Source organism: Pongo pygmaeus, chromosome 6 (assembly GCF_028885625.2).
Source record: "Pongo pygmaeus isolate AG05252 chromosome 6, NHGRI_mPonPyg2-v2.0_pri, whole genome shotgun sequence".
Lineage (NCBI taxonomy): Eukaryota > Metazoa > Chordata > Mammalia > Primates > Hominidae > Pongo > Pongo pygmaeus.
This window is the reverse complement of record NC_072379.2, coordinates 152,881,278-152,898,303: the sequence shown is the minus strand read 5'-3', so window position 1 is coordinate 152,898,303 and position 17,026 is coordinate 152,881,278.

The following is a 17,026-nucleotide window of genomic DNA, read 5'->3' as shown; positions in this document are numbered from 1 at the left end:
AGAGAGAACTGGAGGCACACAGGAGTTGCTGCTCTAAAGCAGTTCTGAAATCCAGCCAGGCAAAGGTTGGGATTTCCTGGCCTGAGGGAGTATTTGCCAAGTTTTTCCACAGTAAAATTGCCATTATCCTTTCCCATTTGCATACTGTACTCTTTGTAAGGAGGCATCTACATGCAGCCTACACTGAAGGAGTGAGGAGTTGTGTTCCACCTCCTTGAGGGCAGAGTATTTGCATACATTTTTAACATTCTGCTCCATGGGAGACCTGTCTCTTCTCACCCATTCATTTATTTATTATTTAACTATAAAGCACAGGTTTATGAATATTTGTATATTTTGGATTATACTTCAATACTACTCTTATTTATTTTTGCTCACATTATGCCAGCTTTGGCCACTGGGTGATCTTCAGTGGCTCTGTGTACCTTTGGCCACATTCCCATTAGTGTGTGTGTGTGTGTGCGCCTGTGTGTGTATGCAATTGGAATATTTCCTTTATGGCACTACAAGGTGCTTCAGGCTCATCTTGTACATTTCCTGTCACTAGAATCAGCCACTTCTCCAAGGAGTCCTGGTTATTTTTATTAGACAATAGTATTAGAAACGAATGTCTGGGCATTAGTAGTGCTCATTGCTACTGTGATACTGTTTCTGAGTCCTCTAGCTGACAGAGAATGGTAATGTATTTGTATATACTAATCCAGGCCATACACAAATATCTATAAATATTTCTATATTTAACTGTGTATGTCTATATTCAGCCAAATATTAATTCATACTAATGTCTCCAACTCTAATCCATTGCCACACAAATCATTCCAGCATTTTTCCCATACTTATCTGTAAATGCCCACTCCAATAGTGGTAAATGTGGCTCCTACCTTCCACCAACCATTCAATTCGTTGTTCAGTTCTACTCTATATGTACAGTGGTATCAGAATGTTTAACTTGTAGCCAGTGGGAAACAGTGTTATTAACGAGAATGCAGTGGCAGTGCTGCGTACAGTTTCTTTTGACTCTGTCTTACAGACTCAACTCATTTCTAAAGTTGCTTATGTCAGCACCTTTTCCCCTCCCTATTCAGTGAGGTCGTGTAATGCATTTTTAATAAAGTTGGTTTTGTCACATTCTGCATTCCATTCTAGGATTCCCTGACCTCCTAAATACTATTTTAAATTTACATACATTAACATTTACTTTTTATCCTCAGTGTAATGTATCCACATTGTGTCATACAAAATAGTTTTACCACCCTAAAAGTTCTGAGCTTCACCTTTCACTCCCCAACCCCCGAAAATGGTGATTTTTATTATCAATGTTTTTGCCATTTTCAGAATATCATATAATGGAAATCATACAGTATGCAGTCTTTTCAGATGGGCTTCCTTCAATTAACAACATGCATTTAAGATTCATCCATCTCTTTTCTGGCTTAATAGCTCATTTCCTTTTATTACTAAACAATATTTCATTCTATGGCTACACCACACTTTCCTTATCCGTTCACATATTGTAGAACATCTTGGTTACTTCTAGTTTTTAGTGATTATGAATCAGCCTTCTGTAAACTTTTACATGTAGATTTTTTGTGTGGATGTAAGGTTTCAGCTCCTTTGGGTAGATACCTAGGAAAGTGATTGCTGGATCATATGGTGAGAGTATGTTCAGCTTTTTAAGAAACCATTAAACTGCCTGCCAAAGTTGACCGTGTCATTTCGCATTCCCATAAACAATGAGTGAGAGCTCCTATTGCTCTGCTTCCTCACCAGTCATTGGTATCTCCAGTTTGTTTTTGTATTTTTGCCTTTCTAATTAGTGTGTAATAGTGCCTCATTACTGTTTTGTTGTTGTTTTTGTTTGTTTGTTTTGAGATGGAGTTTTGCTCTTGTCGCGTAGACTGGAGTACAGTGGTACAATCTCAGCTCACTGCAACCTCTGCCTCCTGGGTTCAAGTGATTCTCCTGCCTTAGCCTCCTGAGTAGTTGGGGCTACAGGCATGCACCACCACGTCCGGCTAATTTTTTGTATTTTTAGTAGAGACAGGATTTCACCATGTTGGCCAGGCTGGTCTCGAACTCCTGACCTCAAGTGATCCATCTGCCTTGGCCTCCCAAAGTGCTGGGATTACAGGTGTGAACCACCGGGCCCCGCCTCATTGCCGTTTTAATTTGAAAATCCCTAGTCACCAATGATGTTCAGCAACTCTTCTTATGTTTGTTTACCATCTGTGTATCTGCTTTGGTGAGGTGTCTGTTCAGATATTTTGTCGATTTTATATTGGGGTTGTTTTCTTATTGTTGAGTTTTAAGAGTTGTTTATTAAATATTTATTTTGGGTACAAGTAATTAAGCAAATTTGTATTTTGTAAATATTTTCCAGTCTGTAGCTTATCTTTTGATTCTTCCCCTTGCTTTTTTTTAATTAGCAAATTGTGTATATTTATGGGTTAAAATGTGATGTTTTGACCTACATATATATACATTGTAGAAAGATTTAATCAAGCTAATTAACACATTCATCACCTCACCAACTTAACATTTTGTGTGTGTGTTGAGAATGTTGAAAATCTGTTCTTTTAGAGATTTTGAAATATGCAACATGTTATTATTAGGTGTGGTCACCATGCAGTACAATAGATCACAAAAATTTATTTCTCCAGTCTAAGGGAGACTTGGTACCCTTTGATCCATATCTTCTCCTTTCCCATTTCTGTCTTTTGTTTTCAGCCCCAGTAACTACCCCTCTTCTCTCTGTTTCTATGAGATCAATTTCTTTTAGATTCCACATATAAATGAGATTATACAATATTTGTCTTTTGGTGCCTGGCTTATTTCACTTAGCATAATGTCCTCCAGCTCCATCCATGATTCTTTTAAAAGTATCTTTCACAGAGTAGATGTTTTTAATTTTAAAATATTGTACAATGTATGAATTTTTTCTTTCATGGATCGTGATTTTGCTATTCTATCAAAAACTTTATCGCAAAACCCTAGATTGTCTCTTACGTTTACTTCTAGAAGTTTTATCATGTTGTGTTTTATAATTAGGGCCCTGATACATTTTCAGTTAATTTTTATGAAAGGTATAAGGTTTGCGTCTGGGCTTTTTTTTTTTTTTTTTTTTTTTTTATGGTATATGTATGTCCAATTGTTCCAGCCCCATTTTTGAAAAGACTCTTTTTTTTCATTGACCTGCCTTTGTTCCTTTGTTAAAGATCAGCAGACTCTGCATAGATTTATTTCTGGGCTCTCAATTCTGTTGCATTGACCTAGCTACCTATTCTTTTAAATAAATGCTGTCTTGATTATTATAGCTTTATAGTAAGTCTTGAAATTTGGTAATAAAAGTGCTCAACTTTGCTCTTCTTCAGTAGTGTGTTGGCTATTCTAGGCCAATTCTAGGAAGGTCTTTGGCCTTCCCTTATATTTTAGCTTCTGTTTGTTGATATCTACAAAAGGACTTGCAGAGATTTGGATTGTAATTCCAGTAAATCTGTAGACAAAGTCTGGGATAATTGACATCTTAATATTATTGAGTGTTCCAATTCATGAGCATGGACTATCATTCTCGTTATTTAGCTTTACTTTGATTTCTTTCATCTGAGTTTTATAGTTTTCTGCACATAGTTCCTGTTCAAATTTTTCAATATGTATGCCTAGTTATTTGATTTTCGGTGATACCGTAAGTGGTATTATGTTATTAATTTCACATCCTAAAGCTTATTTCTGGTATATAGAAAAACAATAGACATTTCCATATTGTGGTAGGGTTAATAATAGCCCCTCAAAAGAAACTCTAACGCCTGGAATCTGTTGCTATGTTATCTTATATGATAAAAGGGACTTTGCTGATATAATTACATGAAGAATCTTGAGATAGGGAGATTATTTGGGGTTATCTGGGTGTACCCAATGTAATTACAAGGGTCTATGTAAGAGGAAGGCAAGAGAGCAAAATCAGAGCTGCTGATGTCATAAAGCTATGTTGATCATTTGATGATGAAGAGAGGGGCCATGAGCAAAGGAATATAGGTGGCCTCTAGACGTTGGCAAAAGCAGTGGGAAGGGACCTTGCTGACCCTGGCTTTGGTTCAGGCAGACTGTATTTGGGCTTCTGACTTCTGTAACTGTAACAGAGAATTCATTCTCTTTTAAAACACTAATCCTATGGTAGTTTACTACGGCAACAATAAAAAAATTAAAAAAACATAGTAACATACAAATTATGCAAACATATAATAATACAAACATCATATATAATACTATATATAGTAACAATACAAATATATATATTTGTATATATATATATATAGAGAGAGAGAGAGAGAGTGTGTGTATCCTGTAACTTTGCTATACTACTATATATATAGTAATGGTGCAAATTATACATATAGTAACAATGCAAATTATGTATTTATATAATACTATATATACATGATTGTGTATCCTGTAACTTTGTTGTACTACAAATTATTTTCAGAACGCCCATTTCGTTGACTTTTTCAAAGTAGAATCTTTGGAACTTTCTTGATAGATACACATGTTATCTGCTAAAAAAAAAAAAGTCAGTTTTTCTTCCTTCCAATCTGTTATATATTTGTTCATTTTCCTGTTTTATTGCACAAGCTAGAAATTCCTGTATGATGTTGAATAAGAGTGGTGAGAAGAAGCACTTTGTCTTGCTCTCTGTCTTAAAGGGAAAGCATCCAGTGTCTGGCCATTAGCTGTGATGTTAGCTGTAGGTTTTTGTAGATGTTCTTTACCAAGTTGTGGAATTCCCTCTCTATTCCTAATTTTCTGAAAGTTTTTATCATTAATGGGTGCTGGTTTTTATCAAATGCTTTCCCCATATCTATTGGTATGATGATATATTTTGTTTTCTCTAACTTGTTGATGTAGCGTATTAGAGTGAATCTTTTTTTTATTTTTGAGATTGAGTTCCACTCTGTCGCCCAGGCTGGAGTGCAGTGGTGAGATCTCAGCTCACTGCAACCTCTGCCTCCCACGTTCAAGCAATTCTCCTGCCTCAGCCTCCTGAGTAGCTGGGACTACAGGCGTGCACCACCACGCACAGCTAATTTTTTTTTTTTTTTGTATTTTTAGTAGAGATGGGGTTTTACCATGTTGTCCAGGCTGGTCTCAAACTCCGATCTCAGGTAATCCACCCACCTCAGCCTCCCAAAGTGCTGGGATTACAGGCGTGAGCCACTATGCCCAGCCTTAGAGTGATTAATTTTTAAATGTTAAACCAGTCATACATTCCTAGAATAAATTCCACTTGCTGCTCCTTCTGTTTTTATTTTCTGGAAGATATTATAGAGGATTTGGTTCACTCTTTTTAAAATACTTGGCAGAATTTTCTAATGAGGCGGGGCATGGTGGCTCATGCCTATAATCCCAGCACTTTGGGAGGCTGAGGCGGGTGGATCACTTGAGGTCAGGAGTTCAAGACCAGCCTGACCAACATGGCAAAACCTGGTCTCTACTAAAAATACAAAAATAAGCCAGGCTACTCGGGAGGCTGAAGCAGGAGAATTGCTTGAACCTGGGAGGTGGAGTTTGCAGTGAGCTGTGATTGCACCATTGCACTCCAGTCTGGGTCACAGGGCAAGACTCCATCTCAAAAAAAAAAAAAAAAAAAGAAACAAAAACAAAATTTCTAATGAAACCATTTGGGCCTGCTGTCTGCTTTTTGGAAGGTTATTAGTTATGTTCAGTGTCTTTAATACAAATACACCTGTCAAGATAATCCATTTCTTCTTGTACAAGTTGGTCTGTTTCATGGAATTGGTGCACTTCATCTAAGCCAGAGGTCCTCAACCCTTGGGCAATGGACAGGTACCCATCCATGGCCTGTTATAAAAGGGCCACACAGCAGGAGGTGAGTAGTGGGTGAGTGAGCATTACCGCCTGAGCTCCCCCTCCTGTCAAATTCTCATGGGAGCACAAGCCCTATTGTGAACTGCCTGCATGCAAGGGATCTAGGTTGCATGCTCCTTATAAGAACCTAACCAATGCATGATGATCTGAGGTGGAACAGTTTCATCCCAAAAGCTTCCCACCGCGCCACCCTCCCATGCAGGGAAAAATTATCTTCCACAAAACCAGTCCCTAGTGTCAAAAATGCTGGGGACCACTGATCTCAGCCATCAAATTTGTGGGCATGCAGAGTTGTTTCTAGTATTTTTGCATATTTCTTTTTATGTCCATAGCATCGGTAGCTATGACCCTATTTTTATTTCTGGTATTGTCAATTTGTAGTACATTAATTTTTTTCTTGGTTACCTTAACTAGAGGTTTATCAATCAATTTTATTGATTTTTTAAAGAACAGCATTTAATTTCTTTGATTTTCTCAATTGTTTTCCTGTTTTGGATATTATCAATTTCTGCTCTAATTTTTTTATGCTTTTCTTCTATAACTTCAGATTATCAACTTTGGATCTTTCTTCTTCTCTTATATATTCAGTAATACTATTAATTTGTCTAAGCACTGCTTTCATTGCATCCTACAAATTTTGACAAATTGCATTTTCATTTTTCTTTAATTCAAAATATTTTATATTTCTTTTGAGCCTACTTATTTAGATCGTGTGATATTTAGAATTGTGTTATTTAATCTCTGCTTTAGGTTAAATGATTGTCCCCTCAAAATCTCATGTTCAAATTTGATCCCAGTGTTGGAGATGGGGCTTCATGGGAGGCATTTGGGTCTTGGAGGTGGATCTGTCGTGAATAGAGTAATGCCGTCCCTTGGTGGGGGGATGAGCACATTCTCACTCCATTGGTTCCCACAAAAGCTGGTTGTTAAATAGAGCCTGACCCCTCCCTCTTCTCTCCTTTGCCTTCTCTCTCACCCCATGATCGCTGAACATTCTGGCTGCCCTTCACCTTCTGCCATGAGTGGAAGCTTCCTGAAGGGCTCCAGGAAAATGGTGGCACGATGCATCTCGTACAGCCTATAGAACTGTGAGCCAAATAAACCTCTTTTCTTTATAAATTATCCAGCTTCATGTATGCCTTTATGGCTACACTAAGCCAGTTAAGACAATCTCCAAATATTTGGGATTGTCTAGCTACTTTTCTGTTCCCGATTTCTAGTTTAATTCCACTGTGACCTGATAACATATTTTCTATAATTTTTATTGTTCTACATTTGTTCCTGTGTGTTTTATGGCCCAGAATGTGACCTATTTTGCTGTATGTTCTATAGAACATATAGTTCTTCTTGGGAAGAACATATGTTATGCTGTTTGTAGGTAGTATTTTATTATATAAATGTCAGTTACATCATATTGATTGATAGTGTTCCTCAAGTCAGCTATATTCACTGATTTTCTACCTGCTGAGCTATGAATTACTGAAAAAGAAGTTTGAAGTCTCCAACTGTATAATGGTGAATTTGTATAGTTCTCCCTTTAGTTCCATCAGCTTTTGCATCATTTTTAGGTGTTTTTGCTCTGTTGTTAGGTGGATAAATGTTTAAGATTGTTGTCTTTTTTGAGAATTGGTCCCTTTATCATTAGGTAATGCACCTCTTTTTCCCTTATAATTTTTCTTGTTCTGCTATCTTCTTTGTTCACAACTAATAAAGTTCTACTCAGTTTTAAAAATTAGTGTTAACAAGATTTATATTTCTTAAAACCTTTACTTTTGACCTATGTCTTTATATTTCTAATAAGTTTCCTGTAGATTAAATATAGCTGGATTTTTTTTACCACTATGAACACCTTTGTCTTCAAATTGGCTTCTTTACATCATGTATATTTAAAATGATTATTGATATTGTTAGGTTAATATCCACCATATTTAAACTGTTTTCCATTTGCTATATTTGTTCTTTATTTTTTACTTTTCCTACTTTTCTGCCTTTTCTGATTTTAATAGGACATTTTGCACAATTTTATCTTCTTTTTTAGCATATTAATTATACATATTTTTAAAATATTTTAAGGCCAGGCACAGTGACTCATGCCTGTAATCCCAGCACTTTGGGAGGCTGAGGCAGGCGGATCACCTGAGGTCAGGAGTTCAAGGCCAGCCTAGCCAATATGGTGAAACCCCATCTCTATAAAAATACAAAAATTAGCCAGGCATGATGGCAGGTGCCTGTAATCCCAGCTACATAGGAGGCTGAGGCAGGAGAATCACTTGAACCCAGGAGGAGGAGCTTGCAGTGAGCCATGATCACGTCACTGCACTCCAGCCTGGGTGACAGAGCGAGACTCCATCTCAAAAAAAAAAAATAAAAACACAAATATTTTAATGGTAGCCCGAGTTTCCAACATACATTTTAAGTAATCTAACTCCACCTTTAAATGACACTATGCCACTGTCATTGCTGTCATTCACTTCACTAATCATATGATACCATCATCCTATTATTACTTTAAATAGTTATTTTTAGATCAATTAAGAATAAGAAAAGAAAAAAAGATTTTCTTTTACCTTTATTTATTCCTTCTTTGACACTCTTCCTTTGTTATGCAGATTTGAGTTTCTGACCTTTATCGCCTTCCTTTTCCCTGAGGAACTTCTTTTCATATTTTTTTACAGGGAAGGTCTGATGGTGATTATTTCCCTCAGCATTTGTCTGAAGAAGTCTTTATTTCTCAAGTTTGTATTTTTTTCTTTATTTTAGCATTTAAATATTTCACTCCAGTCTTCTTGCTTCCATGTTTCTGATGGGAAGTCTAATTTAATCCTTGTCCTGTTTTGCTGTAAGTCAGTTTACTTTTTCTCTGACTCCTTTGAAGATTTTCTTTTTGTCTTTGGTTTTCTGAAGTTTGTATACAATTGTTTAGGTATTTCTCCTGTTTACTGTTCTCTGTACTTCTTGACTTGTGATTTGTTGTAGTTAATTTGGGAAAATCCTCTGACAGTGTTACTTCAAATATTTCTTTAGTTTCTTGTTCTTGTTCTTCTCCTTCTGGTATTCCAAATAGATGTATATTATACTTTTTAAATTATTTCTGTTGACCTATCTTCAAGCTTACTCATTCTTTCCTCAAACTTGTTCTGTTGATGAACCTATTGAAGACATTCATTATTTATGTCAGTGATTTTTATTATTTCTAGCATTTCCTTTTGATTGTTTCCTAGAGTTGCCATCACTCTTCTTACATTACACATCTCTTTTTGCATGTTGACTATTTCCTCCATTAGAGTCTTTAAAATCTAAAACATAGTTATTTTAAATTCTCTATCTGATAATTTCCAAATTTGTGTCAAATCTGAGTCTGGTTCTGATGCTTGCTTTGTCTTTCTGACTTGTTTTTTCTTGCCTTTTTTCATACCTTAAAATTTTCCATTAAAACCCATACATAATGTATTGAATAGTAATCAGTGAGGCAAACAGGCCTTTAGTGAGTATTTTTTGTTGTTATTATTAATCTGGCTGAGAATCAAGCTATATATAATGTTTGCTGTAGATGTAGGTAGCGGTGGCTTCAAATTCCTCTAGTATCCTTCTTTTGTCTCCACTCTTGACTTTGGGCATCCTTATATACTCCTCCACAGAAAGTCTGTGTTTTCTGGCTCTTTTAGGTGTAATCCACAGTTACATTGGAGCCCTGTTAGTGTGGTGAGAAAGTTGGCATAGGGGAAGTGTTCTATACTCTTATGATTACATCACAGTCTTTTAGGGGGCCTATGTCCCTTACAAGCATTTCTTAGCTTTGCTTCTCCCCTTACAAGGAACAGGAAGGGTATTGGTGTCCAGAGTGTGAAAAGTGACCTTCCCTCAAGTGGGATAAGTCTCTGCTAAAGGTTTTATCCCTTGCTGGAGGGTAGGTCTTTGTTATGGAGAATATTCTGGGTATATTTCACAATAACTTCTCTTCCATGCCCCCCACAGGACCATGTTGGCATTTTCTCAGCTCTTTACTGTGAGAGCTTGGTGGGGCTTCTGGAGGTAAAATCCACAAGTGTGTGGGATTCCAAGAGTGTGACCCCAGGAGTTTATCACTGTCACGTGACTCGACACTCGCGCTCGGGAAAATCATCAGCATTACCACTGAAGTGCTACCAAGAGTTTGTTTCTAGTGGTTTCTGCGCCAGCTAAACAGATCTCAGCTGTGACTCCCCTAATTCATCTATCTTTGCAGATTTCTGAGTGGCTGTTTGCTGTAGGAACTTCATTCTCATTTGGATACACGAATTGTCACTGATTTTCAGTTCACTCAGGATCTTCTTGTGGTAAGAGTGGAAGCAATGACTTTTAAGAACTTTACACATGGGAGTTAAAGCCAGATGTCTCTTAATGTATCTTTTTTTGACGTTATGCTGTCCTGTTTTATTCTTCTCTCACTTTATGGCTCTTCTATCACACTATAAGCAGCAAGAGAAAAATAGTATCTTCTCCACTGCCCGGAAATCTCCTTAGCCGTGTAGCCAAGTCTATCAGGTATATCTTCTGTTTTCAGCATAACTGCAGACCACATTAGTACTAGTCTTTTGCCATATCATAATAAACACCTCTCTTCCGATAAGATCACAGGGCGCCATCTCAGAATCAGCCTACTATAACTCCCATCACTATTTTATATGATTAATACAAAGGCCAGTAAATTCAGTGTCGTGTGGCCAGCTTTACTAATAAATCATATTTTTGATAGTAAAATCTGTAGCTTACAGATATGATTGTACTCATTAGAGATCCATTTTTTTTGTCCTGGATAAGCAAGACAACACAATAGATTACACAATTTTAGGCTTGAAGAAACAAAGTACAAGGGAGGTGGGGGGTCCTCAACATTTCTTCTTTCTTCCATCGCTGCCCATTCCCAGACTCTCTCCCACAGCTCGCTCTCCTTCTGGACACCTGTGAGTTCTGTCCTTGCTTCTCTGCAATGTAGCTGTTGCTTTCAACACCCCCAAGCATCTTTGCTATGGCTCTTAAGCTGAAACAAACACAGACCACCCCAAGCCTCATGTGATAGAGGAATCCTCAAAGCCGAAATCTGGATAAGTCTAAACTTTCAACTTCCTTTCCTAACAGGAATAAGGAAATCAGTATATAGAACAAGTTGAATATGACTTAGGATTTACAAAATGTAATGCAGCCTCACGTCATTGGGTTCATTTGGCTACCAATTTAGCTTGCTTGACAACTACATATGTTGCTTTTAAAAAATTTCATTAGGAATGTAAAAACACGCAAGTCAATATCTGAGAAAAGAATGGATATCTGAGAATAGCATTTGGGTTTCTGCTAACTTGTTCTGATGAATAAGCTGTAAGTCACTGTTAGGCCAACAATTCTGTGAGTTTTTAACTCAAATTTTGGTGACAATTTCATGTTTCTGATAGTAAAATTTTAAGTTTGCTGCTCTTACTATCTTTCAGTAGTCCATTCTTTACACCAACTAAGCAGGCTGCAAGGCACTAAAAATGAACTTACTTTTTGTGCATTATAGTTTTACTAGTTAAACTTTCTATCCATCTTTCAGAAGAGTGGGATAGTTTAAGTTTAGCTACTTGCTATGCAAACTCATATCCAGCCTTTACAGCAGAGGGAGGCCAGAGCAATAACCAGGGACATTTTTAATGCAACTAAAATGCTGCTGTCTCACATTTAACCCTGTATCTGGGAGAAGCATTAATTGAATTTATTGTAGATCATTCTTTCTCATCAATCTAGAGGCAGGACTGAGAGAAAAGTATCCATGGTAATGAATGTTTTCCTATGATGAACACCTAACACTTGCACAATTAAGTTAGTATTAGCATTCATCAATATTTTCTGAACACCTTTTGAGCTTTCAATAGAGGTTATGTTTCTGCCCAACACTCATACCAAGTACATAATTGACACCTTGGCATCTAGGGCAATTCTGGAATGCCCTGAACCCAATAATGTCATGAACCAATTGCCAGTAACTCTAGATACATACTGCAAAAGCTCTACATTCCTAGGACCTATGATTGATAATTGTATATTTGTAGGCACATCATGTAAAGTAAGTAAATGCAAGTAAATCCAGTTGAACTTGGAATTTTGGTTGCTTTGGCACTTTCTGCTGTTATGAAAGACCATTGATTACATAACCCCAGGCTAGCTGTGAAATAGTTCAAGATTGCCTTTGGCAAACAATTCCCACCAATCAGAAGACTGTTCTACATATCTTCTTCTGTGGAGACCTATACCATCATATCCACTATCTGCCCCTGGAGTGTGCCCTATGAAAGCTCGCTAGGCTTCGTAGGGCTTATTGGAATGCTATCTCTGCTGTTTTTTAAAAATTTAATCATCCTGTGCTTTGTTTCCTACCTTCCAGTCTATTAGGTCTTTCCTAATGATATTCTTTCCTAATTATTTAGCTTTTAGATAGTCTGTTCAATGCATCTCATAAAGAAAGAGAAAAGGGTTATTAAAGCCTTGCAGTGAGCAGTGATAGGAATAAATGTAACTCTTTGGCAGGAGGCTGTCCTAAGGTTTCTGCACTACTTTGAAAAAGTCAACAGCCAGGGGTAGGTGAAGCCCATAGTATTTTTACTGTTAAAACATCTACACATAACTAATCCTGACTGTGCTCTGTCTTTGGAAGATTATTCCAAATGGCATTGATGCTGGAGGAAGAACTGTGGAGAGGGACCATATGGACCTCCATTGCCATTGCCACCATCTTTCCCATGCATTGCAGCAGACTCTGTTGGGGCCCTGCCCATATCCTCTTGCCACTGGCTGTATCTGTGCCCACCAGACTGACTTTCAGTTGCAAGCACCTATGTTGGCTGCCTGAGGGCTTTTGCTGCAGCCTGTCTAGGTGTATCGCAGCCTGGAGATTTCATGGAATTTTTGCCCCCACCCACAGCCCTAGAGAACTCACCAGAGGGACTTGGCAGATAAATACCCGAGCCCTCAACCCGAAGACAGGATAACTTTGAGGCACATGTTCCATCCTGTCTTTCTGATTTCCCAGGGCCCACACTGGTCACTTGATTAACGGCGCACCCCGCATTGGCTTCCCTTACCTTCCATATCTCACAGGGTAGTCATGGGAACGCCCTGGAAGAACTCCAAGTACCTAGAGAGAAACAATGAAGACCTCTGCTGCTGTGCTTTGGAATCCATGGCAGCATTTGCATGCAATCACAGCTTCCTACTCCTAGCCAATAACGGGAGTATGGCAGGGATACTAGCGCAGGCCTCGCCCTGGCAGGTGTGGGAACTTGCTGGTAGCCAGCTCTGGTTCAAGGACTTCCTGAAGAACTTCTTTATACCCTAGAAGTCACCCAAGCATATTTCCTTCCACTGGGAGTAGACTTAACGTTTTAATCTGGTAACGTCCCAGGCACTCTATTCTTTTTTCCCACACAGGTATTTTCCCTAATCAAGTCCTTTCATATTTATTCCCAATATGGTGTCTGTTTCTTGAAGAACAAGGACTGACACATTTTAATTCCCACTCCCCGCATAGTGTTCTTGGCATCATCTTCCCACTGAACTTCTTGTATGTGATAATCCTTGATTTAGAGGTTATTTCTAGGAAGAACCCTGAACCAACACATATTATTAGGCATAAGCTAACAACCATAACCTTAGTTTAATTTTTCATTTCATAAAATTATATAATAATTACAACTAGAAGGGGCCTCATATGAGATATAGCTCAGCACACTCAAGTTTCATATGAAGAATAAAGAGAAATTAGTTCATCTCTCAGTTGAGATCCAGGCAGCAGTAGGAGATAACTTTGGATAATTATTGTGAGCTTAAGTATTGTAGATTTATGACCTACCTATCAAAGCAATCATTCCAAACAATTAATACAAAATTGTTTGAATTTGCAGCTCTCTTACAGCAGGATTTTTAAACCAGTAGGTTGTAAATCCCAGAAGTACAAGAGCTATGAATTTGTAGATTCCTTGCAATAGGTTACAAGAGTCTAGATTCTGGATATATAAAGTAGTTAATTCACCTATACACAACTATTTTCAAAATGTACTTAGAAGCTACTATGAATAACATCGTTAAGGGAATTAGGATTTTATTAATAAAAATATCTATTTTAATCCAGTATCTAATTTTATCAGCCAGTATGTACCACTATTTCAGCTACTCTGGTAAAGTCATATAGATTGTTGTGACATTTGCAGAGTAGATTTCATACTAGGAAATTTTGGAAAATAAAGATCTGTTCCATTTATCTACTCTAAATAAACCATGCAATTGGGATTAGGTGAATCCTTCCCTAATGTTTTTTCTTTGACTAATAAAATCACAAATCTTAATTCAGTTATATTGGTCTGATTATATGGCACTCCTGAAGATATACATGTACTTTTTGAATTGATTGTGTAAGTTAATTAGATGTACCAAACTGTTATTTCTAAAACTCTATAACATTTATATGACAAAGTCCATTCATTGTCTAGGTCTTATTATATTAATTAAATGTAAAAATCATGCTGATTGAATTCGGCAAACTGACATCAATATTCCACTTGTTTTTTCCTTACTGGTTTATTTTCATCCACCATTGTTGTATGTCCCTTATATATACTAACCATATATTCCTTCTGACTGCCCCACACACTTCTCTTTCCCTGATTCTGTTTCAGGCATGCTGCTTCCCACATTTGGAGCAACCTCCTTCATCCATTCTGGCAAACACTCTTTTCTTTGAAAACTCAAATGTATTCAAACACCTTTTTCTTTGAAACTGAGATGCATTCTCATTTCCTCAGTAAGACCTGCACACTTTAGCACAGACAGCTCTACAGACTCGAATGCACTAATTCCTCAGGAATTTATGTCAAAGTATGATATTGGTGGTCAATATACACACCATCACACCTATACAAAATATAGGTCAAATGTGACTCTTCAAATTTAGAGCCTGTTTCTCTGAAGGCAATTTTCCACTCCACACATTGGAAGCACTAAAATATTTCAATGCAGAAACATAAAAGTTGCTCTCTCTCTCTCTATATATATATATATGAATTATTATAGTTTGATACATAAATATATAATGAAAAATAAATGAATTATTACAGTTTGAAAAAAAGTCATTGAGGGTCTTTTTATTGACATGGGTGGAACTGGCTAGACTCAGTCTGCTTAATGATTCTTCAATTACATTCTACAGCTTCATTAGTAGAACCTTATGAATTTAGCAAAAGTCTAGGCTGGTTTACTTTTTGTTTTTTGAAACGGGGTCTCAGTCTGTCACCCAGGTTGGAGTGCAGTGGTGTGATCCCAGCTCACTGCAGCCTCCATTTCCCAGGCTCAAGTGCTCCTCCCACCTCAGCTGCCTGAGTAGCTGAGACCACAGGCAGGCACCACCACGGCTGGTTAATTTTTTTTGAATTTTTATTACAGATGGGGTTTTGCCATGTTGGCCAGGCTGGTCTCAAACTCCTGAGCTCAGGTGACCCACCCACCTCAGCCTCCCAAAGTGCTGGGATTATAGGCATGAGCCACCATGCCTGGCCTGGGCTGGATTACTTTTGTATTCTCTATGAGGATGAGTTTGACTAAGCAAATCAATAATGGAAACAAAACTGAACTACTTAAGAGAAAAAATTATTTTCACACATTTAGCATATCAGTTATCTTTCTTGTCATGTTAAACATACATGACATACAATATACCATTTTAAAGTGTAGAATTCAGTAGTGTTAAGTGCACTCACAATATTGTGTAAACATCACTGCTATCTTGTTCCCAAGCTTTTTAATGATACCAAATGGAAACCTTGTCTTTCTAATTAGAAATATCCTCATTTGAAGTCTACAAGAATGCTCATTACAGCATTGCTTGTAATGCTGGTGGGAAGTTGGAAACAACCTAAATATTCTTTACTGGGAGAGCATTAGGACAAACACCTAATGCTTGTGGGGCTTAAAAACCTAGATGACAGGTTGATAGGTGCCGCAAACCACCACGGCACATATATACCTATGTAACAAACCTACACGTTCTGCAAATGTATCCCAGAACTTTTTAAAAAAAAAGAAAAGAAAAAATTATCTATAGAGGGCGAAAAGAGTGGAAATGTGATATGGGTATAAAAAAATTAACAGATAAACAACAACAAAAAAACCTTATTGGCTATCACTATTTCTACTTAACATGATGCTAGATATCCTAGCCAGGATACTAAAGCAAGCAAAATAATTAAAAGACAAAAAGATATAAACGAAGTAACACTGTTGTTATTTGCAGAAGATATGACATGAAGAAAACACTACGGGGTTTACAAATAAAGGATCAGATCTAATAATTGATGATGAATTGAGCATCATCAATATACAAAAATCAATTTTTGTCTATACACTAGCAATGAAGAGTTGAAAATAAAAAATTTAAAATTACCACCTACAAAAGCATCAAAATAGCATAAAATTATTAGTAATAAATTTAGTAAAAGTTATGCAAATCTGCTACATGAAAAATAGCAAAATATTACTGAGAGAAATTAAAGCTAATTAAATGGAGAGATATAGTTTATGAATCAGAAAACTCAATACTGTATGATATTCATTATTTGCCATATAAATTGTCATATAAATTGATACCTGAATATAAAATTTATCAGGAAATGCAAAGAACATATAAAATACAAAATGATTTTGAAAAAGTATAAAGTTAAAGGACTTATACTATCTGATTCCAAGATTTACTATAAAGCCATAGGAATAAAGGCCCTGTGGTATTGGTGTAGGAAGAGAAAAAGAGATTGATGGGGTAAATTTGACTCACACATATATCATCAACTCATTTTCAAGAGATTTGTCATCATCAATTGATTTTCAACAGCGACACGAGAGCTAGTCCATGAGGAAAGGAAAGCATATAACAAATTTGCTGGGACAACTCGATATCCATGTGAAGAAAACACTAAGCCTTCATTCATAAAATAGATCATATACAAAATTTCATTAGAAATAGATCATGGACTTCAACAAAACCATAAAATTTCTAGAAGAATAACTTTGCAAACATGAAACCGGCAAAAAATTTAAAACAGAAGACTGTGGTATTAACTACAAAAGAAAAATGCAAAATTGAACTTCA